This window comes from Gopherus evgoodei, chromosome 21 (assembly GCF_007399415.2).
Source record: "Gopherus evgoodei ecotype Sinaloan lineage chromosome 21, rGopEvg1_v1.p, whole genome shotgun sequence".
In the NCBI taxonomy this organism is placed as follows: Eukaryota; Metazoa; Chordata; order Testudines; family Testudinidae; genus Gopherus; species Gopherus evgoodei.
The window spans coordinates 7,204,521-7,227,567 of record NC_044342.1 but is presented as its reverse complement, the minus strand read 5'-3'; the positions used below and the strand labels follow the sequence as shown (position 1 = coordinate 7,227,567).

General features: G+C 49.3%; 1 long non-coding RNA gene and 2 other non-coding genes across 4 annotated transcripts; all 3 read right to left on the bottom strand.

The window, feature by feature from the left end:
• Positions 1 to 7,938: 7,938 nt before the first annotated feature.
• On the bottom strand, positions 7,939 to 17,834 carry LOC115637971. 2 transcript variants are annotated; one of them, XR_003997388.1, is made up of 5 exons: positions 17,663 to 17,834; positions 16,795 to 16,876; positions 12,046 to 12,178; positions 10,023 to 10,603; positions 7,939 to 9,201 (listed from the first exon to the last, which is right to left on the bottom strand). It is a non-coding gene; the product is annotated as an uncharacterized LOC115637971 (long non-coding RNA). The 2 variants fall into 2 exon arrangements; XR_003997387.1 differs by having other exon boundaries at positions 7,939 to 10,603.
• On the bottom strand, positions 9,475 to 9,621 carry LOC115638431. The gene has a single exon (XR_003997434.1). It is a non-coding gene; the product is annotated as a small nucleolar RNA SNORA79 (small nucleolar RNA).
• On the bottom strand, positions 10,375 to 10,451 carry LOC115638433. Its single transcript, XR_003997436.1, has one exon. It is a non-coding gene; the product is annotated as a small nucleolar RNA SNORD126 (small nucleolar RNA).
• Positions 17,835 to 23,047: the final 5,213 nt, after the last annotated feature.

Below are 23,047 nucleotides of genomic sequence, written 5' to 3'. Positions count from 1 at the left end.
CTGCCAGCCCGCCTACCTGGCCCCAACTGTTCTGGTGCCCCTGCAGGTGGTAAGGGGAAGTTACTCACCCTGCAGTAACTGAAGTTCTTCAAGATGTGTGTCCCTGTGGGTGCTCCACTCTATGTATCGATGCGTCCCAGCGCCACTGATTGGAGATATTCGGTAGCAGTGCCTGGTCGGGATGCAGGCGCTCAGTTGGTATCTCCCGTCTCGTTGGAATATTACTAAGTGCCTGTGTCCTGCACCCCCTACATTTCCTTCTCTGCCATGGAGCAAGTATACGAGCACTCCAAAGCAGAGGGGAGAGCAGTGGGGAGTGGAGCACCCACAGGGACACACATCTCGAAGAACTTCAGTTACTGCAAGGTGAGTAATTTCCCCTTCATCTTCGAGTGCTGTCCCTGTGGGTGCTCCACTCTAGGTGAATGTGTAGCAGTTCCCACTATGGTCAGTGGAACTTTGGAGATGCGACAGTGAGTACTGTGTAGAGTACTGTATGGCCTACTATGGTGTCTGCCGTGGTATCTTGCGTGATAGCATAATGTTTGGCAAACATGTGTTCAGAGGACCATGTAGCCGCTTTACAGATGTCAGAAATGGGTACGTTATGTAGGAAGGCAACGGATGTCAACATAGCTCGAGTGGAATGAGTTCTAATGCCTTTGGATAGTTGAATATTTTGAATACGGTAAGAGGATCTGATGTAGTCAGAGATCCATTTGAACAGACATTGTTTAAAGATAGCCGTACCTTTTGATCTTTCGGTGATGAAGACAAAGAGTTGTGGAGATTTAAGAAATGGCTTAGTCCTATCTAAGTAAAAAGCGATTGCTCGCCTGACATCGAGAGTATGCAGGGCTGCCTCGTGTGGAGTCTTGTGAGGTTTGGGATAGGAAGTAGGTAAGTATATAGGTTGGTTAAGGTGGAAGGTGGATGCCACCTTAGGGACAAATTCAGGATGTGGTCTCGGAGTGACTTTGTCTTTGGAGAGGATTCCTCTCTGCAGAGATCTCTGTGCTGTACAGAGAAAAAATTCCACGGCTCAACTAGGCAAGCCCTGTAATAACCCGAAAAAGGCAGTGGATATTTAGGACCCTCTTTAATACACATCACTGAGGGAAAAATTTAGGGAGCGGAGATACTAAGGTAGAGCACCTCCAGTGTGTAGGGAGGATGGGCCATCAGGGCACTTATTTCACCTACTCTCCTTGCTGACGTTATTGCAACTAAGAAAGCCACCTTCATAGTCATATGGAGAAGATGAGGTAATCAAAGGCTCAAATGGAGGTTTCATGAGAGCGTGAAGAACAAGGTTAAGATTCCATTTAGCCACCGCTGGGTAAATTTCAGGGTAGAGATTTGCAGGCCCATGAGAAATTGTTTTATGGTGGAGTGGGTAAAGAATGAATAACCTTCTAACAGGTCATGGAAGGTGGTAAGCACCGCCAGGTGCACTTTGATGGAGCTGAACGAAAGTCCGCCCTGTTTTAGTTTCAGGAGGTAGTCTAGAATGCTCGGGACGGTCACCATATTGAGTGTTAAGTGATTACGTGAGCACCAGAGGGCGAAACGCTTCCACTTCTGCAAGTAAGTTTTACGAGTGGAGTCTTTTCTACTGTGCAGGAAGACTCATCGGACTTGCTTGGAACAGGCTAATTCATGGATTTGGAACCATGAAGGAACCAGGCTGTCAGGTGGAGCTTTGGAGCTGGGGGTGAAGAACCTGAGGAAGGAGATCTGGCCTGTTGGGGACAGCCCATGGGTGACAGGAGGACATGCTGAGTAGGTAATGATACCACGTCTGTTTTGACCAAGCCGAGGCAATAAGGATGACCCGGGCCTTGTCATCTATGATCTTCCAAAGAACCCTGTGTAACAGAGGGATTGGTGGGAAGGCATACAGGAGAGGGTTGTTCCACGGGATGAGAAAAGCTTTTCCTAGGGATGCAGTCCCGAGTCCCGCTCTGGAGCAAAACAAGCAACATTTTCTATTCTGCGTTGTGGCAAAGGGCTTTATTGACGGGGAGCCCCAGAGGGAGAAGAGCTACCCTTGTCTGTTGATGTAGTACATACATGCTATGTTGTCTGTTATGACCCAAATAGATTTGTTCTTTATGAGGGGAAGAAAGTGAAGGCATGCTCGCTTCACTGGTCTGAGGTCTAAGAGATTTATATGTAGGTGCATCTCTGATGCAGACCACCGCCATTGTGCACCATGTCCCCCGAGTTGCACTCCCCAACCGATTAGGGAAGCATCCTTGGTGAGCATGAGCATTGGGGATTGTTGCTGGAACAAACCCCTCGTGCAGAGGTTTTCTAGGGTATGGCTACACTTGAAATGTGAGTGTGGTCGGAGCGCCAGCACTGGGAGAGAGCTCTCCCAGCGCTGCACGTAAATCACATCCCTTACGGGTGTAGCTTGCAGCGCTGGGAGCCGCACTGATTACATTGAGGCTTTACAGCGCTGTATCTTGCAGTGCTCAAGGGGGTGTTTTTTCACACCTCTGAACGTGAAAGTTGCAGCGCTGTAAAGCGCCAGTGTAGCCAAGCCCTTAGTCTTGTCCAAAATGTAGGGAAGCTATAATATTGCGAGGAGGGGTTAGCAGCATCCCTAAGGTGAGGACCCCCAGTTAGGGTCGAAGCAGTTGTTCCAGCACCAGCCGAACAACATGCCAGCCCAGTACAGGGTACCGTTCAAGTGGAGGAGATTACATTGCCCTCCACCAGGGAAAGCACAACCCATTTGGCGACCGCCTCACCTAGGGCGCTGACATTTGGGGGGCGGTGACCATGGTGGCCAAACATCCGGCTGCCGCAGTTGTTGGTGGTATTTCGGGGGCCGGACCTTCCACTGCCTATGGCGCAAAAAAGGCTGCCGTCTCTCCTGCCCTCCACTCCGGATACCTTCGAGGCCGCTAGAGGGCTCAACGAAATGACAGCCGCGGTACCTACGGCCCCAGCACTGGCCCGAGTTCCGGTACCTTCCAAGGGCAAGCCGACGATGTTCAGACTCTTGGCCCCTGGACCAGCATCTCCACGCCATTTGGAGTCCTGGCATCATTCTGAGTCCCAGCACCACCCCAGGTACTGGTCTGATTCACGGCACAAGTTAGACTTGTGGCACTGGTCTCGCAGCCCTGGCTCTTGGATCCGCTCCTGCTCGAGATCGCGGTTGACTGCTGGAACATGGTCCCGCTCGAGGTCCAGGTCTCGTTCAGTGACCTGACGGCATCATACAGATGGCCGCCGCATGGAACACCGATCACTGAGTTGGCTGTTGCCATGGCACTGGTCCATGGCCTACTACCACTCTCTATCACGGCACCGCTCCCTATTGCAGCACTGGTCTTCTGAGCGACACTGCTCTCCATCACGGCACCTCTTCATCGCGGCACTGCTCTCCATCATGGCAGCACCGGTCATCCAAGTGGCACCAGTCACGAGAGTGAGTTGTCATTGCACATCAACATCAAAGAGCTCAGAGCTTTACACTTTGCATGCAAGCTTTCTCCTTCACTTGCAGGGCCACTGCGTAGCAGTCCTAATGGACAACACCACGGCCATGTTCTACCTGAACAAGCAAGGCGGAGCCTGCTCATCGCTGCTATGCCAAGAAGCCCTCCTTCTGTGGGATTTATGCTTAGCCCACTCCATCAGCCTTGAGGCCTCGTACCTGCCGGGTGTCCAGAACTTTCTGGCAGACAGCCTGAGCAGGCGTTTTCTCTCACAAAAGGTCGATACGTCTAGATATCATTCTTTCCATTTTCCGCACCTGGGGGTTCTCCCGAGTCAACTTGTTCACTTTGTAGACCAACAGGAAGTGCCCAGCCTTCTATTCCTTCCGGGGCCACAGTCCGGGCTCAATAGCAGACACCTTTCAGATCACGCGGTCGGGTCAGCTGCTTTATGCCTTCCCTTCTTTCCCGTTGATGCACAAGGTGCTCATGAAGGTCCGCCAGGACAAGGCAGATGTCATTCTAGTAGCCCCTGCCTGGCCTCATCAGTGTTGGTACCCGACCCTGCTGGACTTGTCAATCCAGGCTCCCCTGCATGACATCTCCCTCTCAGCGCCGACCTCATCTCTCAGAACCATGGTCGTCTCCTGCAGCCGGACCTTCAGTCGTTCCGCCTCACAGCCTGGACGCTGAATGCGCCTGTTCAGACTCGGTAAGGCAGGTGCTTCTCGAAAGTCGCAAACCGTCAACTAAGCTCACCTATGAAGCCAAGTGGACAAGGTTGTCCAGCTGGTGCGCTCAGAGGCAGGTGCCCCTGCTTCAGGCTCCAATCCAGTGCATCTTGGACTACCTGATGTTCCTAAAGGACCAGCATCTAGCCTTTGGATCCCTTAAGGTCCACCTCATGGCCATCTCTGCTTGGTCCAGTAAAAGATATCACTTCGCCCACCCTCTCTGTAGATTCATTTTGTGATCTTGGACTAGTCGATTGTGTGTGCACATTTTGATGGGGAAGTATATGGCTATTAAGGCAGGGGTGGGCAAACCTTTTGGCCTGAGGGCCACATTGGGGGTGCAAAATGGTATGGAGGGACAAGCAGGGAAGGCTGTGCCTCCCCAAGCAGCCTGGCTCCTACCCCCATCTGCCTCCTCCCACTTCCTGCCCCGACTGCCCCCACAACCCCTCATCCATCTAACCCCCCTGCTCCTTGTTCCCTGACCACCCCCTCCCAGGACTCCCCTGCTCCTAACTGCCCCCCCAAGACCCCACTCCCTATCCAACCCTCCCTGCTCCTTGTCCCCTAACCGCGCCCTCCTGGACCCCACCCCCTATCCAACGCCCCCCCATCTCCTGACCATCCCCTCCCCGAACCTCCGCCCCATCCAACCACTCCTTGTCCCCTGACTACCCCCCGGAACAACCTGCCCCTTACCCAACCCTCCCTCCACTTCCCCCCCTTACCATGCTGCTCAGAGTGGCAGGACAGGCTTATTGGAAAGCCTGGAAGGTGGGCAGGCACAAGCCATGCTGCATGTGCAGCTGGGTGGCTGTGGGAGAGGGGGGACAGCAGGGGAGGGGCTGGGGTCAAGCCTCCCTTGCCAGGAGCTCAAGGGTCAGGCAGGATGGTCCTGTGAGCCCTGGATGGGGCCCATGGGCCCTAGTTTGCCCACCTCTATAGTAAGGCAACTACTTCCAAAGTGTATTTGTACTTTTCTGCAAGGCTTTCAGTGCAGGTGTGGGGTGCACCAATGGCAGTTTCACAGGTGCTAGTAGATGGCTTATTTGCATATGCCATTATAGGCTATGACATGGGCCAACACAGATTTCTATTGTCCCACCAATCCCGATTTAGTGACTACCAGAGGTGTCTGCTCACACATCAACCCAGGATTCTTTGCTTTGGGTGACACCTCTTTTGACAATGCAGCTATGCAATGTTTTCCTGCTGATGAGCGTTTGGTGTTTGCTAATAGAGTATGGGCATGAGTTCATATGATGGATTTTTGTAAATCCAACAGGGTTTCATCCCATGGCAATTTTGAGACTTTGTGTCTGTTAATGTGAGTCTGGCTGACACCAGTCTCTTTTTTGGTTCATAAAGTGGCCTCTTTAGGGCATCCAACCACACTGGCTTGGCATGAGCCAACATCACCAAATTTGGCATAGCATAAGCACACCATGCACCATAACCAGTGCCTCAGACAGCTTTGATTTGACCCAATGGGTGTTGGTGGCTAAAACCCCTGGTGAAAATAGTGTGTATAGGACAGACGAGGGAGTTGTCCCATTGGGTTTGACAGTGCCACTGAGTCACAAATGGCCCCTCACAAAACAGTGGCTGTACCTTGGTGCTGCGTGAGGTGAATTTGACACATGGTTATATTTGGGGGCAAGACTGACACAGGGTATGGGGAGTAGTTAGTATCACCCCAAATACTATGGGGTCAGTCTCTCAATGAACCAGCTTTTTTAAACCACGCAGCGGTTAAAAGCATTTAGAGGCAGGAAAGGGCAGGAAAACAAGCAGCTGCCTCTCATGGGTAAAGTCTCCGTGCGTGTGCCGCTGCTTCAGCATGTTTCCCCCTCACCCTGGAGCATCTCAGCCCCACGCCCACTCCCTCACGGCAGTTCCTTCCTTCAGCCACCGAAAACATCTCATGCTGCCCATCTTTGGTGCCAAAGCGGGAAAGAGAGAGAGAGAGAGAGAGAGAGAGAGAGAGAGAGAGAGAGTGTGTGTGTGTGTGTGTGTGTGTGTGTGTGTGTGTGTGACCATTGTTCAGAAGGGGGAGGGAGAGGAGTGGGTGCGCAAATCCATCTAGCTCTTCACAATATGCTGCAAAATATTTTAAGTAGAGGCTGGTATCCCAGAAAGCGTCTCAGTTTACTGTTTAAACAAAAATAATTCCCTTCTACAGAAGTGGTTTGGTCCGAAAGTTCCTCCCTGGCTTCTGCAGGGCCACTGTGGGGAGGGGGTGACAGATGGGAGGGAAAGGGCATGATATGGTGAACTGAGCGTCAGCAGCACACAGTCTTCCCTGCTGACAAGCAGACAGGCAGCCCCCTGTGTAGAGTGCTGCTAGGCTGGCACCCAGGCCCCATGCCTGCTCCCCCTCCACAGGGAACCCCCCCACTCGTGATTCACATAAAAATGGCACAAATCGGTTCCTAGTGTAGAGGGCACCCACTCCCCATCAACAGGAGACCACACGCTCACTCCTGGCCCACATCAAAACGGGATCCCAGTGAGAACATCACACACATGTCCCCTCCCTAACCCAGGGATCGGCAAAATTTGGCATGCAGCCTGCCAGGGTAAGCACCCTGTGTCAGCCTGCCACGCCTGCAGGTTTGACGGATCGCGGCTTCCACTGGGATCGCGGCTCCCACTGGCCACAGTTCACCACTCCAGGCCAATTGGGGCTGCAGGAAGCTGGCTGGCTGTGTGCCAAAGGTTGCCAATCCCTGCCCTAACCCACATCAAAATGGCACTGAGCCCAAATGAATATCAAAATAGCACTCACACAGTGCACCCCTGCCAAACCCACCTCAAAATTGCATCCATGGTCCCCCATAAAAACTTTATCAAAATGGCACTCGCACACCAACCTCTCAACCCACATCAAAACAGCACCTATAGGATCCCGCCAACAGCCAGGTCAAAATGGTGCTTTTCTGCATGACATGGGTGATAAGTGAGCAACCATTTCTTTATTCTCTCTACCCTGCCTCCAACACTGATGGAGCTGCTGGAAGGGGACAGGATGCTAACAGACATCTCCATTTGTCCTAATTTCACCTCCCCCCTTCCATCCCCCCAAAATAACTATGTCATAAAATAACTCCATGTGGATTCAATCAGCCACCCAACCTGATAAGTGCAAATCTTACCATCTAGTTTGGAGGGTTCAATAGTGTTGATTATGTTGTTAATTTGAATTTAGCTTGGTGGTTTGCATATTTCATTGCTTCTGTAGGCTGAGCTTATGGTATACATCAAGGACTCTTTGCATTTCTTGATGAGTACCCTATATGCCACCCTCCAATTCAGGGGCTTGCTGCAACTCCCCCCATGCCAGCGGCTGTGTGTGCCCCACTTCCCCATCATCCCCAATTCAAGGGGTCTTTCTGCACTCTAGTTTCCTCTATGGAAGGAGCTGCATGCCTCCTTCCCCCAAACCAATTTTCCTCACTAGATTCTGTGCACTCCCTGCTCTTCTCCCACTCCACCCCCCGCCATGCTGAGGCTGTGTGCATGCCCCATTTTCCACACCCCATTATTTGTCTAGAAGCTATTCAGGGTGCCAAATGTTGAATCTGCAGTTGTGCTACACAGCTAGCAGGGGCTCTGTGTATCCATCCATCCATCCATCCAGCACTCTCTCTCTCCCCCCCCCTTCAGTTTTCCAATTTTCTCCAAAATCAATAGATTCTTGGCCCTCAGCACCTCAAACATTCCCTGAAAAAACTGGAAAGGAGAGCATAGTGTTGAAAAGTGATCACATTACACATGTACAGACAAATACACAGAAACGCTATCAAATTGAGTGAGACTGTCACACACAGTAAAAAGGCAATCACATTAAAATAAAACTGCAAGTTCTGCATAAGGAGGAGTTCCACATGATTGGCAAATAGGATAATTACAAAATTTTTAGATTCATTCTGCTTTAAAAACATGGTTTTGGGGAAATGCTTGTTTTATTGTTGTCAGCTGAATCCCCACAAACTCGTTAAAACTCTTTATGACCAAATGGCCCATGTTTTCTCGGATGGCCCTGGTTTTGAGGGTCCAGCTTGGCATCTCTTCTCATGACATTGAGATTTTCTCCTGACTTCCATATTACCCAGGATGTCTAAACTCAAAACCACATGTTGCTGAAGTCAGTTCACACAGCCCTAGTGCTCAGCTCCATCTCTCTCACTGCTGTTCAACACAAGAGCGGTAATACATAGGTGATGTGCAGTGGTGGCTGCCCACTCAGTGGGAAAGGATCTACATATTTGGGGTGGAGAGAAAAAAGGGATGAGAGAGGATAACAACACTGGGAGCACGAAATAAGGGTTTGTGCTGGTGTCAGGCGAGTGAGGGAGACGTAGTTTAAATACATTTAGGTTAAGGATTTTCAAATCTATGGCATATGCCTGTTAAATTCCCATTAATTTTTTAAATGGGAACTGAGTGTCCAAATCCTCCGCACATTTGAAAATCTCAGCTTAACCTAAATGGTGCTGGTAGTAGAAGACAGACAGTGGACACGGGAGAGTAAATTCACAGAAAAGTGGAAAGTAATTTTAGACCAAGCAATAAATTAACTATCCGTAGCCTCAATTTTGTACAAGTCCACAGATATTACAGTGACTAAGAGCTTTAAAAATATCTGGGATTTTCAAAAGGAGCCTAAAGCAGCATGCCATCTAAAGCCCTTAAGTCTCCTGTGAAAATCTCAACCACAACCACTATTGACCTGGGCTGAATTCACACCAGTGGATTACAGTTGAGAAAGCTCCATTTCCCCCTCAGTTCTACTACTGAACTTTTTACAAAAATACCCAACTCTTACACATCCATTCTAGTTTAATCCTGTTTTTAGTACAAACTTTCCTGGACATAACTTTGAGGAGTCCCTGTAATACAGATCAGAGACAGGCCAAAACTTTTAATCTTCAGGGCCCAAATTCTCTCTTACAATTGACATCGGTGGAGAGAAAGATACATTTTCCTTGAAGGCCCATCTCAAATCATCCCTGTAAAGATAAGCAATCTCAGTATTAAAGATGCAGAATGCAGCACACAGTTGCCTCTTGGAAAACTAGATAGCTTAACTGCACTAACTCCTCCCAGCTGAGGCCAGCATAGCTCCTACCGCTTCAGCTCAGGCAATCTTTCAATTCACATTGTAAAATTACTATCTCGTTACCATAGCCCACTGCCCAAAGTTTACAGAGAAATATGTACAGAACAGCTGGTTTTTCAACCCCATTTCTTTCCCCAAAAGTCCAGTCCCCCTCTGCCTTTTTGAGTGGCTGACCCTGCAAAATTCAGAAGTGCCAACGGACGGCCAAACCCATCTGAGAGCACTCTGAGTGAAGAAAGGCCAAGTTTAATCTGCGATGACACAAAATCCCACTGCCCATGGCTCATGGCAGTAAGAGGAACGGTCATCACGACCACTCTCCCTTAAATAAGCAGCTCTGAAAGCAACAGGATTCCCTAGAGAGATACACCATGAATTTCCCTAATGAGCAAACCTTTACTAAGCAGTTTCCTTACTAAAATCCTGCAGAAAGGAGTTCCTATTCATATGTGCAGAAAGATACGGCTTTCTGGAGGCATCTGCAGCTTCAGGTAATGAAAGACAGCCTGGCAATGTTTGGAAGATCAATTCAGAGACTGTCACAGAATGAGGAATGCATGGTATATGCCATGCCAGACATTTGTTACTGCTAGGTCTGCCATAGTACCTCTTTCTCGTCCCATACCTGCCCCCATGGTGACATTGGCCTGGGGTACCAATATGAGGCCATGCTAAGCAACTGGATGGATACGAAATTCCAGCAGTACTTACATCTGTGATTCCTATAAGGGATCCAGGGTGAGGAGGGAGAGGAGAAACCATCCAATTTTGTTTTTAGAGTTCCTGCCCTTATAGATACAGGGAGGAAATATTTCCAAGTCAATGGAGAGAAAGGGGAAAAATAAAAAAAATTAAAAAATAAGAGCTATCAACTAAACGGAAGACTTTTCCTTGCATGTATACTCCTTCATTTGCACAAAAGCCAGAACCAAGTTTCTGAAGAGTCTGCATGGATCTGCTACTTGTTCTCCTCACTGCCTGGGACTTATGGGGTTGCATTGGAGACCATTAGAACATCAGCTTTCCTCCAAATCAGACCTCTGCTGCAGGTGTTTGTTTCATTAGTCTGCTCAGGGCATGTGTGTAATCAGGGTATTCAGGTGAAACACGGACTGAACATGCAGTTCATCACAGCAGAGTCCTCCTAGTCCTACAAGTGGCAATGCGGCTGCCCCTCCCACACACAAAACACCACCCAGGACTCTGAAACCTCAAGTGGTTGAGAATTTTAGCTGCTTCCTCACCCACCTGCCTCATGTTCCAACATGGACTCCCGAGCTTCCCAACTCCACCTGCAAGAAGATGACAGATAAAATCCCCACAGGTACTAGCCAGTAGAAGCAGGGAGGTGATTTCACCCATGTATATGGCACTAGTGAGTCTGATACTGGATTATCACATCCAGTTCTGGTGTCCAAATTTTAATAAGGATGCTGAAAAATTAAAGACGGATGCCTTTCTAGGAGGGATGCGTTAATCAAATACAATCAGAGGGATCGCTAGGTGAAGTTCTCCGGCTGGTATTAAACTGGAGCTCAGACTAGGCAATCTAACAGTTCCGTCTGGCCTACAAAGATCTGGCTTTTCAATAAGGCCATATGAGTAATTTGTAAGGGCACAGCAGTTCCAGCCAGGGAAATGGCACAGTGAAGTTACCTGGAAATGCAGTGAGGCGAGAAGGGCTAGTGCATGGAACTATTTAAAAGCAGCATGCAGGGATAGGGGGGATAATGGTTGAATTTTAGAAATGGGAAGGAGTCAGGGAGTCATAGGGGGTATTACTAGGTGACTTTCTATGCTTCCTACGATGCAGGGAGTCAGTCTATTTAGTCATAATGGTTCCTCCAGGCCTTAAACCTTAACCACATCTACTAGATTTCATTGCAGGCTCAAAATGGGAGAGGGAGTTAATGCGTCTCTCCATCCGCAATGCAGTGGGGTCTGCTCAGGGCATGTGTTATCAGGTGAAAGACGGATTGAATATACTCATGGCAGACTCCACCCATGCTCTCAAACCCAGCTTTGACACTAACAGTGACAAAGCACAGAAGGATCTCATGGGTCTGAGAAGAAATGTCTTGTGGGCCGGGTCTCCAATCAACACCCACCCTCAAGATAGTTGTGTGGTTAAGGCTCTGGACTGGGACAACTGGGCTCAGTTTTCAGTTCTGCCACAGGCTCCCTGGGTGACCTCAAATAAGTCCTTTAAAATCTCTGGTTTGGGTGCCTAACTCCACTGGACTCCTTTGAAAAATCTCAGTCTTCAGCTCTCCTCATCTGTAATGCTGATACTTCCTGTCTTCCATCCTTTATAACCTAAGCAGAGAAAGCTAACAAAAAATCTTTGGGACAGGGATGGTCTCTTTAAGTGACTCTACAACCTCCAGCACAGTAGGGCTTCTAGGCAACAGTGTAATATAACTACTAATAAAACAGCATCCTGCTTCCATAGGGTGACCAGGCAGCAAGTGTGAAAAATCAGGACGGGGGTGGGGAGGTAACAGGAGCCTATATAAGAAAAAGACCCAAAAATCGTGACTGTCCCTATAAAATCGGGACATCTGGTCACCCTATACCTCCAGCAACACACCTCTGGCTACTCCCCACTAGCCCTCACAGAGATCAGAGCAGGCCCTGAAAGCACAGGAGCTGATTATCCTTAACTCAGCTCATGTAGGCTGTAAAATCACTCAGTCCCTTTTCTTTAAGGCCCTACTCAGCAGGAGACTCTTACCCCTACTATCCTGTGTGCTCAGGTCCGGTATGTTTCATTTCAGCCCATTTTCAAGATTCAGTTACTTCATTTGTCCTCGTCGGCCCCAATCATTTTGTGGGGTTGGGGAGTCAGTCTCCTGCCTCTTCACCATCTGAAACAGGAAAAGTAACATTCATAAGACCATGATCCACAAACCCTCTTCCTCTGCCCTGCTGCTGCAGCTATACTAGAGATCAGAGTTGCTTCTGGACCCATCTAAACCCAAATTCCCCAGCACACCACAGGCTAGTTCTACCTGGGCATAGCTAGGCAGGAAAAGCTAACACTATACAAGGAGGGGAAGACAGCAGGACTAAAATGAAGTCACTTCTAGGGTGGAGAGAGATAGCCAGAGCAAAGTGCAACAGGAGAAGGGGGGAGGGGGGGATATTTTAGCACAATGGTTCTCAACTGGGGGCCCGTGGCTGCTCCATGAAGCAGGGCTGGCATTGGGCTGGCTGGCACTGTGATAAAAGAAGTTTGGCGGCAACTCCCTTTTATGGGCATCCAGCCAGCCAGCAGCTATAAAATCCCTCTTAGTCGCTGTTATCTAATTGTGCTACCCATAAAGCAAGGGTGGGCAAACTTTCTGGCCTGACGGCTGCATCCAGTTTCCAAAATTGTACAGAGGACTGGTAAGGTGGGGGGGCGAGGGGGGCTGTGCCTCCCAAACAGCCAGGCATGGACTGCCCTCCCTCATCCAACACCTCCCCACCCTGCTTCTTGCCCTTTAAGGCCCCACCCCGGAACTTCTGCCCCATCTACCACCCCCCTGTCCCCTGACGGCCCCCTGGGACTCCTGCCTCATCCAACTCCCTTTGTTCCCAGGCAGCCCCTGGATCCCCCGCCACACCAACCCCCACCCTTCCTGACAGCTCCCCTGGATACTCTGCCCCATCCAACCACCCCTTCTCCCTGTCCCCCCCCGACCCCTGCCCCAGGGGACCCCTGCCCCCATTCAACCCCCGTTCCCTGCACTCTGACCACCCCAAGCCCTATCCACACCCTCGCCCCTTGACGCTCACCCCAAACTCCCCTGCCCTCTGTCCAACCCCCTCTTGCTCCCTGCCCATTACCATGCTGCCTGGAGCACAATGGCTGGCGGTGTTATAGCCACACTGCCCAGAGCAGCAGGACAGGCAGCCGCACCATCCAGCTGGAGCCAGCCACGCCACCGTGCAGAACAGAGCACCTGGTCAGGTCAGGCCAGGCCCTGCAGCTGCGCTTCCCCAGGAGCTCACATCCCTACAGCCAGAGCACTGCACCAAGGCAAGCTGAGGCTGCAGGGGAGGAGGAACAGTAGGGGAACAGGCCAGAGGCGAGCCTCCCGGGGCAGGAGCTCAGGCTGTAGTTTGCCCACCTCTGCTGTACAGTTAAAAAAAGTTTCACTGCTATGCATAGGGAAAAAGAAGTGAGTGGGCACCTGGCCAAAAGAGACAATGAGAAGACTAGAACTTTTTAATATTGAAACAAAGATTCCCTTTTTGTCTGTCTGTGGTTGTTCTCCCAGAGAGAGGGGGTACAGGGCAGAGCTATAGTGTAAGAAGCCTGGGGTCAGGTATGAAAAATCCTCAGTATCATACCTAGAAACTATTAATTTGGAACCCCGAGTACATAAGTAGATTAGGAAATGTTTAGGATGATGCATTTCGGTTTCTCATTTTTTATTGCTTTATGGCTTGTGGACTCCTCTGTGCTAACCCCAGGTGCTTTTGTTTTGCTTGTAACCTTTAAATCGTACCTCAAGAAAACTATTCTTGATGCTTAATCCTTGTAATTGTTTTTTTAAAATCTAGCAAAAGCCTAAATACCCAGATGTAAATATTAATTTAAAAAAGAAAAAGAATACCTTTAAGAGTAGAATTGGATTTGTGTGTCTGAAGAGGTTTGTGCACATGTTGTTTAACTACCTGATGGCAAGAACTGATTTCCTCATTTTTTTTTCCTTCTTTCTCAGCTCTTCCCTGGAAGCGGGGAGGAGGGTTAAAGGGCTTGAGGGTACCTCACAGGAAGGAATCCCCAAGTGTGCCTTCCTGGGCCTCAAAGGGGTTCTGCATTTAGGTGGTGGCACCATCTACCAATCCAAGGTCAGAGAGAAACTGAAACCAAGGGACTTTAATACAAACATGGAGTGGCATGTATTTGTTTTTAGAATCCTTGTGGGCTCCCCACCTTCTACACTCAGAGTGCCAGAGTGGGGAATCAGTCTTGAAAGGGGCCTAGGACAGAAAACGCAGAGCCTCGAGCCCCGCAGAGCTAAAGCCTCAAGCTCTGCTGGGCAAATGCTCCTCTTGCTCCCCTGAAGCCCAGACACCGCCCCCATCTCCCCGACCCACACACCCCTGCTGGACCCTGGAGTTTTTAATAGCATTTTTCTGGAGACTTCAGAGAAAAAGGTTGAGAACCCTTGTTTTAGCAGACAGACAATTGGCTAAGCTCCCTACTATGCTTACGAACAGGGGTGGCATGTTTGTAGAAATTTTGGCAGTGCTCAGAACCCATCCCTGTCCAAAAGCCACCTTCGAACCTGCCCAAGACTCTGGGAGGGAGTTTGGGTGAGGGAGGAGGTCTGGGGTACAGGCCCTAGGCTGGGGCAGGGAATTGGGGTGCAAGCTCTGGGAGGGAGTTTGGGGATGGGAGGGGTGCAGAGGGATGAGGTGCAGGGCTGAGGGGTTTGGAGAGTGGGGGGGCTTAGCATGAGAGTAGGGATATAGGTAGTGAGGGCTCTGTCTGGGGCTGGCAATGGGGGGCTTGGGGTGTGGGAAGGGCTCAGGGCAAGAGTAGGAGTGGGGAGGTGAGGGCTCTGACTAGGACTGGGGATAAGATGTTTGGGGTGCTGGAGGGGCTCAGGTAGAGGGTGCAGTGGGGGGGTGAGGGCTCTGACTGGGAGTATGGGCTCTGGGGTGGGGCTGGGTTGGGGATGAGTTTGGGGTGCAGGAAGGCTGCTCCAGGACAGGGGCTAGAGAGAAGGACTCCCCTCAGCCCTTTCCCTGCCAGCAGCAGAGAGCTCTGGGGGAGGAGCCCCCCTTTCCTGCCCCCTCAGCAGCACACTCACCCCCACCACTGTCACTGCATGTGCTCCTAGGGCCCCTCTCAGGTCCAGGAATCTCCCTGTGCTCCCCCGTGGTGGGTGCTGCGTGCGCCTCCTCCCCTGTAGTTGCCCCTGACTGTAGCCTCACTGAGGGTGAGGGACAGGACTGTCTCCTTGTCCAGCATGGGGCAGGAGCAGTGACTGGAGGTGGGGAGGCTGTACTGGTGGAGGGTCCTGCCGGAAAAGGGAAGGGTCTGAGAGGGAAGGGCAGGCTCAGAGTCAGTGTGCCCTGGCAGTGGGAAGTGGGGGCACTAGGACCCTGTGGCAGCAGTTGCTGCAGGGAAGCAGCATGGAGGAGACAAAGACAGAGATGCTGTGCTCTGAGGGCCCGGAAAGGCAAGTGGGGGCAGCAAATAGGGACCACGGGACTCTCTGGCGTGGCCACAGGTGGGGCCTAGGGGGGCGCCCAGCCCCAAATGTTGGAAGAGCTGGGCCCCTGGCTCTGAATATTGCCTGAGAACCACGTGGGTATGGCCCTTTTAACCTCCACAGTGAGCAGACAGGATCTCAAATTTTGTTCACGCCCCAAGCAAGAGACCTGAACAGCTTCAGACCAATAGCATTAATTTCTCTGCAGAGGAAGAGAAGAAGCAATCCTGGACAATGAGGATTTAAAATCTGATGTTCACATCACTAAGGCAACACCAGCCTGAAGGCCTCAAGACACTCACAAGCTAGTAGGTTAGCAAGGCCCAAAAGCCACAAGTCATTCCTACTACACTCCATGATCGTAGCTGAATGCTGGATCGGTCAACACAACTGGCAACAGACACTTTGATAAAGTCAGAGCTGAAAACATCTGCTATAAGCCAAAGGCCAGAGCTGAAGGTTTGACACACCTCAGCCTACAGTAACTGGGGGAAGGGAGATAGGTGGTCTGGGAGGCAGGACCATGATCTAACAGGAATACTCTAGAGTCCTCGCTCCAGGTTGGAAATTACCAAGGCCGTCCGGGGGGGGGGGGGGGGGGGGGGGCACTTTGCCCCAGGCCCTGGGCCCCCATGAGAGTTTTTTGGGGCCCCTGGAGCGGGGTCCTTCACTCGCTCCGGGGGCTCCGGAAACTCTGGAAACTCCCGTGGGGCCAGGGCCCTCGGAGCTTCTTCTGCTCCGGATCTTCGGTGGTGGGGGGTCCTTCTGCCCCAGAGCAGAAGGACTCCCCGCCGCCGAATTACTGCCAGAGTGGGACCCACTGACTAAGTGCCAGGTCTTTGGCGGTAATTCAGCAGCGGGGGCCCCTGCCGCAGGTCTTCAGGGCACTTTGGCAGCGGGTCTCAGAGCGGAAGGACCCACCGCCACCGAATTAACACAGAAGGTGGGGCCCCCCACCGCCAAAGACCCCAGGCCCCATGAATCCTCTAGGCGGCCCTGGAAATTACCCATCTTGGTGAAGCCCTTAAAGAGAGGTAGACAATTAAAATCCAGGAGTCCTCCTTCTCTACAGCTAGGTTGGACTCCCTTGCTCTAGCCACTGGTTCACACTCCCCCAAAGTTGGGAATAAAACTCAGGGGTCCTGACTCCCAGCCCCCCTCTTCTAACCCACTATAGTTGCTCCTAGATTTCAACAGTTTGCTGTTATATACAGTGTAGATCCCTGGGCAAGAGATTCCCCTTCCTCTGTAAACAGTCAATCTCATACCAGCTCATTGCTCCCCATATCTGGAACATGGCACTGGTCCAAAGCAATTGTTTCCTCCCAGCAAATCAATTCCATTTTCAGCCTAAAATGAAGGGATACAAACAGTGGTTTAGGATACACAGACCAAAACTTGGCAAGCAGAACACATCCAACACCACCACAGCTATTACATTAGAGACAGGAGGTCTGGAGGGACCTTCAGCTCCCATCCTTCCCCCAAACACATCCCCCGCATGAGCAATCTCACCACTGCCAGCAGCGCTTCTGAACCCCAAGTCAACCCCCCTCCCAGCTCATTCCACACCCCGAAGGAGGCTGCTAGCCCTAGAACACGTGTTGGAAGTGGGAAGCCACCTTCCTAACCCTGCTCCCCCCGCGGCAAGGGCGTCCTTTGTTCAGCCTTCACCGCTGCCATGTGCTTTTTCCTCTTAAAGGGACATACACCCGTACACAAAACTCCTGCTGTTTATTATGGTTTGGTTATAGCAGCAGGAACTGGCCCCAGGACTTTGCTCCCCCTCGAGGAGGATTCACTGGATTAAAGGGCAGAATTTAGCTCCTGGGTTCGCTCCCGAGCTCTGCTGCACGCTCCCTGCCTGCCCTGAAAAAAGTCACCACAGCACATCGGGGCGGGGGAGAAGAGATGAGTAGAGAGGGGTAATAAACTCTTTCCACAGCACCTGTCGCTTCATGCAGGCCTGAAGAGAAACGCTGCGGCCAGCCACATGGTCATTTATTAAAACCCAGGGACAAATCAGGCCAGCCGTTTCGCCCAGATACTGCGAATTCAATGGGAATTTCAGCACAATCTCACAGTTTTAACAGACCATTTTCCCACTAACCTTCTGCCCCACCTGGGGTGACCCACCTGTTCTGAATTCAACAGCCCCAGGGCCCGATTCCCTCCGCCGGAACACCGCTCTCCACCCCCTACAGTCTGAACACGGGTTCGATCCTAACACGTGGGTGGCCAGCAAACGATTCAAACCGCATTAGAGAACTTGCAACTTCCCCACCACGCTAACCTCGGTCTCGGAGTACAGAAACAGGATACAGGAAGTACAGTGAGGGTGAAAGAGAGACAGATAAGAGGAAGTGGTAAGTGGGACAGGGAAGAGATCTGCTTTGCAATTGGCTGAGAACACGAACTAGTCAGTGTTATTTCTCTGATTGAAGTGAACGAGAGGTAGAAACATTAATCCGTGGCTGCAAACCATGTGTCGAAATACCTTTACAGAGCTGATTTTAGGAAAATGTGTGTGACAGAAACCCATGGTTTTCTGTGAATCTCAAAGATTTTTCAGTCTGTATTAGGGAATACAATCTTGAGCCAACATTTGAAAAGCTAGGCTGAAGTTTTCAGAGGCACTGTCCAGAAATCCGTATGTGGGCTGTAAATTGGGCTGACATTCAAAAGTACTGAGCAACCCTGCTCAGCATTTCTGAAAGTCACTTATTTAGGAGGCTAAATCAGAGTTTAGGAATCTGAATTTAGGCTCCTAGTTTTAAAAAATTTAGCCCTGTAATGCTGGGGTCATTTTGATTTCCAAACCCCTTATAAATAGTGTAATATCAATAAACATATTTCACATTTATATATCACTTTGGATTTTCCTCATTCTGAAGTCCCAGGACTGGAAAATATGGAAAGATACTGGCAGTAGAGAGCCAGGTCGTATAGGCAGCTGAAGATGCTGAAAAGTATCTAGTGGGATTTCAAAAGTACCTAAGCACCCTAACTTCCATAGGCATCTAATACCCTCAGAAGCCTTTGACAATCCTTATATATATCCAGATTCAGAGTCAACAAAGGCTAGGGGGAGGCATCTGCAATGCAGGATTTCAATAACATTTGTGGGTAACATAAATGTGGAAAATCTTGGCAAAATCTGCAAAGGAAAATAATAAAATCTCTTGTGTACCATGCTTCTTACCATACTGTTCTCTCACTTACACTGACATAACCCTGTTAACTTCAGTGGAGTTGCTCCAGGTTTAAACTGGTGTATTTCACAGCAGAATTTTCCTTTCTGTGCGTAGCCCAAAGGTAGGCATTATTGTCACCATTTTACAAGTGGAGAAACAGGCTCTGAAATAGGTGAAGGGGCAGCTCCTCAAAGGCATTGAGATGTATAACTCTCACTGGGAATTAAGCACCTAAATATCTGTGAGAGCTGGGCCCAAGTTACTTGTGTGAGTCACTGGCCCAGCTGAGAATAGAACCCAGGTGTCCTGATTCATTCTCCTCCCAAAATTGGGAATAAAACCTAGGAGTCTGGATTTTCAACCTCCCTCTCATCCTCAGCAGTGAAGCCAGATGCAAAGAATTCATTTAGCTTTTCTGCAAGGGCCTGGTCTTCCTGGAGTGCTCCTTTACCACCTCGATTGTTCAGTGACTCCACTGATTGTTTGACAGGCTTCCTGCTTCAGATGCACCTAAACATTTCTTTGCTGTTGATTTTTGAGACTTTGGCTAGTTGCTCTTCAAATTCTTTTTCGACCTGCCTAATTATTATACTTGACCTGCCAGAGTTTGTTTCTTTCTATTTTCCTCAGTAGGATTTAACTTCCAATTTTTAAAAGATGCCTTAATGCCTCTAACCACCTGTTTTTAATTTATTTTTAAGAAAGAAAGAGAAGTACTTGTGGCACCTTAGAGACTAACAAATTTATTTGGGCAAAAGCTTACGTGGGCTAAAACTCAATTCATCAGATGCATTGAGTGGAAAATACAGTAGGAAGATATATATACACACACAGAGAACATGAAAAGATTGGAGTTGCCTTACCAACTCTAACGAGACAAATCAATTAAAGTGGGCTATTATCAGCAGGAGGAAAAAATCACTTTTAAAGTGGTAATCAGAATGGCCTATTTCAAACAGCTGATAAAAAGGTGCGAGTAACAGTAGGAGCAAATATAGCATGGGGAAATAACTTTTACTTTGCGTAATGACCCATCCACTCCCAGTCTTTATTCAGGCCTTATTTGATGATGTCCAGTTTGCAAATTAATTCCAGTTCTGCAGTTTCTCGTTGGAGACTGGTTTTGAAGTTTTTTTGTTTAGGTCTGTAACTGAGTGACCAGGGAGGTTGAAGTGTTCACCGACTGGTTTTTGAATGTTGTAATTCTTGATGTCAGATTTGTGTCCATTTATTCTTTTGTGTAGTGCCATGGTTGTACTTTAGTAGTCCTCTTACTATGTTTTTTAATTTGGAGTAGACATTTAATTTGAAACTCTGTTATGATGTTTTTTAAAAGTTTCCATGCAGCTTGTAGGCATTTCATTTTTGTAACTGTACCTTTTAATTTCCATTTAATAAGCTTCCTCATTTTTGTGTAGTTTCCCTTTCGGAAATTAAATGCTACTGTGGTGGGTTTCTTTGGTGTTGTTCCCCCTTTCTCCCCCCGCCAAGGATTTTACATTTAATTATATTATGGTCACTAATACTGTGTGTTTCAACTATATTCACCATCTGGACCACATCTTTTGCTTCACTTTGAACTAAATCAAGGGTGGCCTCTCCACTTGTTGGCTCCAGGAATAGCTACTCCAAGAAGCAGATATTCATGGTGTCTAGAAACTTTATCTCAGCATCCTGTCCTGACATGTACCCAGTCAATGTGGGGATACAGTAGAACCTCAGAGTTATGAACCCCAGAGTTACGAACTGACCAGGCTAATGGAAGGTGCAGGCAGGGGGTGTGGCAAAGGTGTTCAGTTTTGTGAGAATAGAAAGTTGGCGATCCTAGCCCAGAGGCACCATAGGAGATGTAGTGTATTTCCTGCCTCCATTTCCCATCAGCTGCTGCCAGGCCGGCCTGGCCATCTCCTTTCTAGGGTGAGGGGCCAGCAGTATGAGACTGAAAGTGGAAGCTGCCATGATGCTGGGGAGTAGTCCGCGATGCTCTGGGAGGTGCCGACCTTGCTGAGAGGGGCCCTGCCCCCCCATGGGAGATGCTGTCTTCCCGCCACGCCCCATGGGCTGCTCTGCACCAGCCCCAATGCACTGCGGGGGATGCAGACTCCAGCTTGCTGCACTGCAGCAAGGACCCCCACAGCCCTACCTCTCCTTACCCACCCCAACTCCCCAATACCCGCCAAGTGTCTCCAGCCTCAATGCTCCAATCCCAGCCAGCTCTCACCCTTCTCCACTACCTCCCAAACCCCTGTTATGGAAGCAGGGCAACCTTCATCCACTGTTCCCGGTCGGAATCCATTAGCGAGATTATTGGGTGATATCACTTTCAGTCACTATCCTGATCAGACTCTAATGGAGCGTGCACTGCGGCAACATCTTTTAGAGTGGTAGCCATGTTAGTCTGTATCAGCAAAAAGAATGAGTAGTATCTGTGGCACCTTAGAAACTAACAAATTTATTTAGGCATAAACTTTCATGGGCTAAAATCCACTTCTTCGGATGCATGCAGTGGAAAATACAGTAAGAAGATATATATATACACAGAGAAAAAGGACTCTGTGTATACAAGGACAAGTGCAGCGTCCTGCACTTAGGATGGAAGAATCCCATTCATTATTACAAACTAGGACCTAATGGCTAGGAAGCAGTTCTGCAGAAAAGGACCTAGGGGTTACAGAGGGCGAGAAGTTGGATATGAATCAACAGTGTGCCCTTGTTGCCAAGAAGTGTCATAACATTTCTTCCCAGATCTGGACCTTAGCGTCCAAAATATGGGTGTTAGTATGAAAACCTCCAAGCTTAGTTACCAGCTTGGACCTGGTAATGCTGCCACCAGCCAGGAATTATACAGTGCCTAGCTCACTGTGGTCTCCCCAAAATCTTCCCTGGGGGACCCCCAGACTCAGATTCCTTGAGTCTCACAACAAAGGGAAATAACCGCCTCCTCTTGTTTCCTTGTTACTTCCTCCCAGGCTCCCCTCCCTGGACAACCCTAGGAGATTCCCTGCTTCCAGTCCTGAAAATACAAGTACCAAGAGAGCTAATCTCTCACCCCCCCTCCCCCAGAGGGTATGCAAAGTCAGGCTTAGTAAATCTAACACAAAGAGATTTCCCCCCTGACTTCTTCCTCCCACCAATTCCCTGGTGAGCTGCAGACTCAATTCCCTGGAGTCCCCACTAAAGAAAAACTCCAACAGGTCTTACAAAGAAAGCTTTATATAAAAAGAGTGAAAAAGGACATGATATATAGTCTCTGTATCAAGGTGGCGATATACAGGGTCAATTGCTTAAAGGGAAAAAATGAATAAACAGCCTTATTAAAAAAGAATACAATTCAAAACACTCCAGCAACTACACACATGTAAATACAAAAGAAAACAATATAAACCTATTGTCTTACTATCCTTGCACTTACAACTTGGAAACAGAAGATTAGAAAGCCAGGAGATAGAAAAATCACTCTCAGAGCCGAGAGGGTCAGACCCAAGACAAAGAACAAAGAACTCACACCCAAAACTTCCCTCCACCCAGATTTGAAAAAGTTTTGTTTCCTGATTGGTGCTCTGGTCAGGTGTTTCAGGTTCCCTGTGTTAACCCTTTTACAGGTAAAAGAACATTAACGCTTAGCTATCTGTTTATGACACGCCCCCCAAATTGCAGACAGTAGGGAACCTCACTGGTGGCGATTTCCTCCTAGAACTTTAAAATAAACAGATTAATACAACACATGCACCTTTACATATACCACTAAGTATATAACTAACAGACTTTTACACTTTAAGAACACTTTTTAACTACTGGATTCTGGGAAACTCTCACGGGAGAGAGCATCAGCTACTTTGTTAGAAGCTCCTGAAATGTGCTGAATTTCAAAATCTTGGAGAGCTAAACTCCAACGAAGAAGTTTCTTGTTGTTCCCCTTGGCAGTATGAAGCCACTTTAGCGCAGCATGGTCAGTTTGTAGCTGGAACCGCCATCCTCAAACATATGGGCGTAGCTTTTACAGGGCGTACACAATGGCATAGCATTCCTTTTCACTGACTGACCAGTGACTTTCCCTCTCAGACAGTTTCTTGCTGAGAAACACGACAGGATGGAAGTTGTGATCCGTTGCTTCCTGCATGAGAACTGCTCCTATACCACGCTCAGATGCATCCGTGGTTACTAGGAATGGCTTGTCAAAGTCCGGGGCCCTGAGCACAGGGTCAGACATGAGCGTTGCCTTAAGTTGGGTAAAGGCCTTTTGACACTCATCAGTCCACTTAACTGCATTTGGCTGGGTCTTTTTGGTCAGGTCGGTCAGTGGGACAGCGATTTGGCTGTAGTGTGG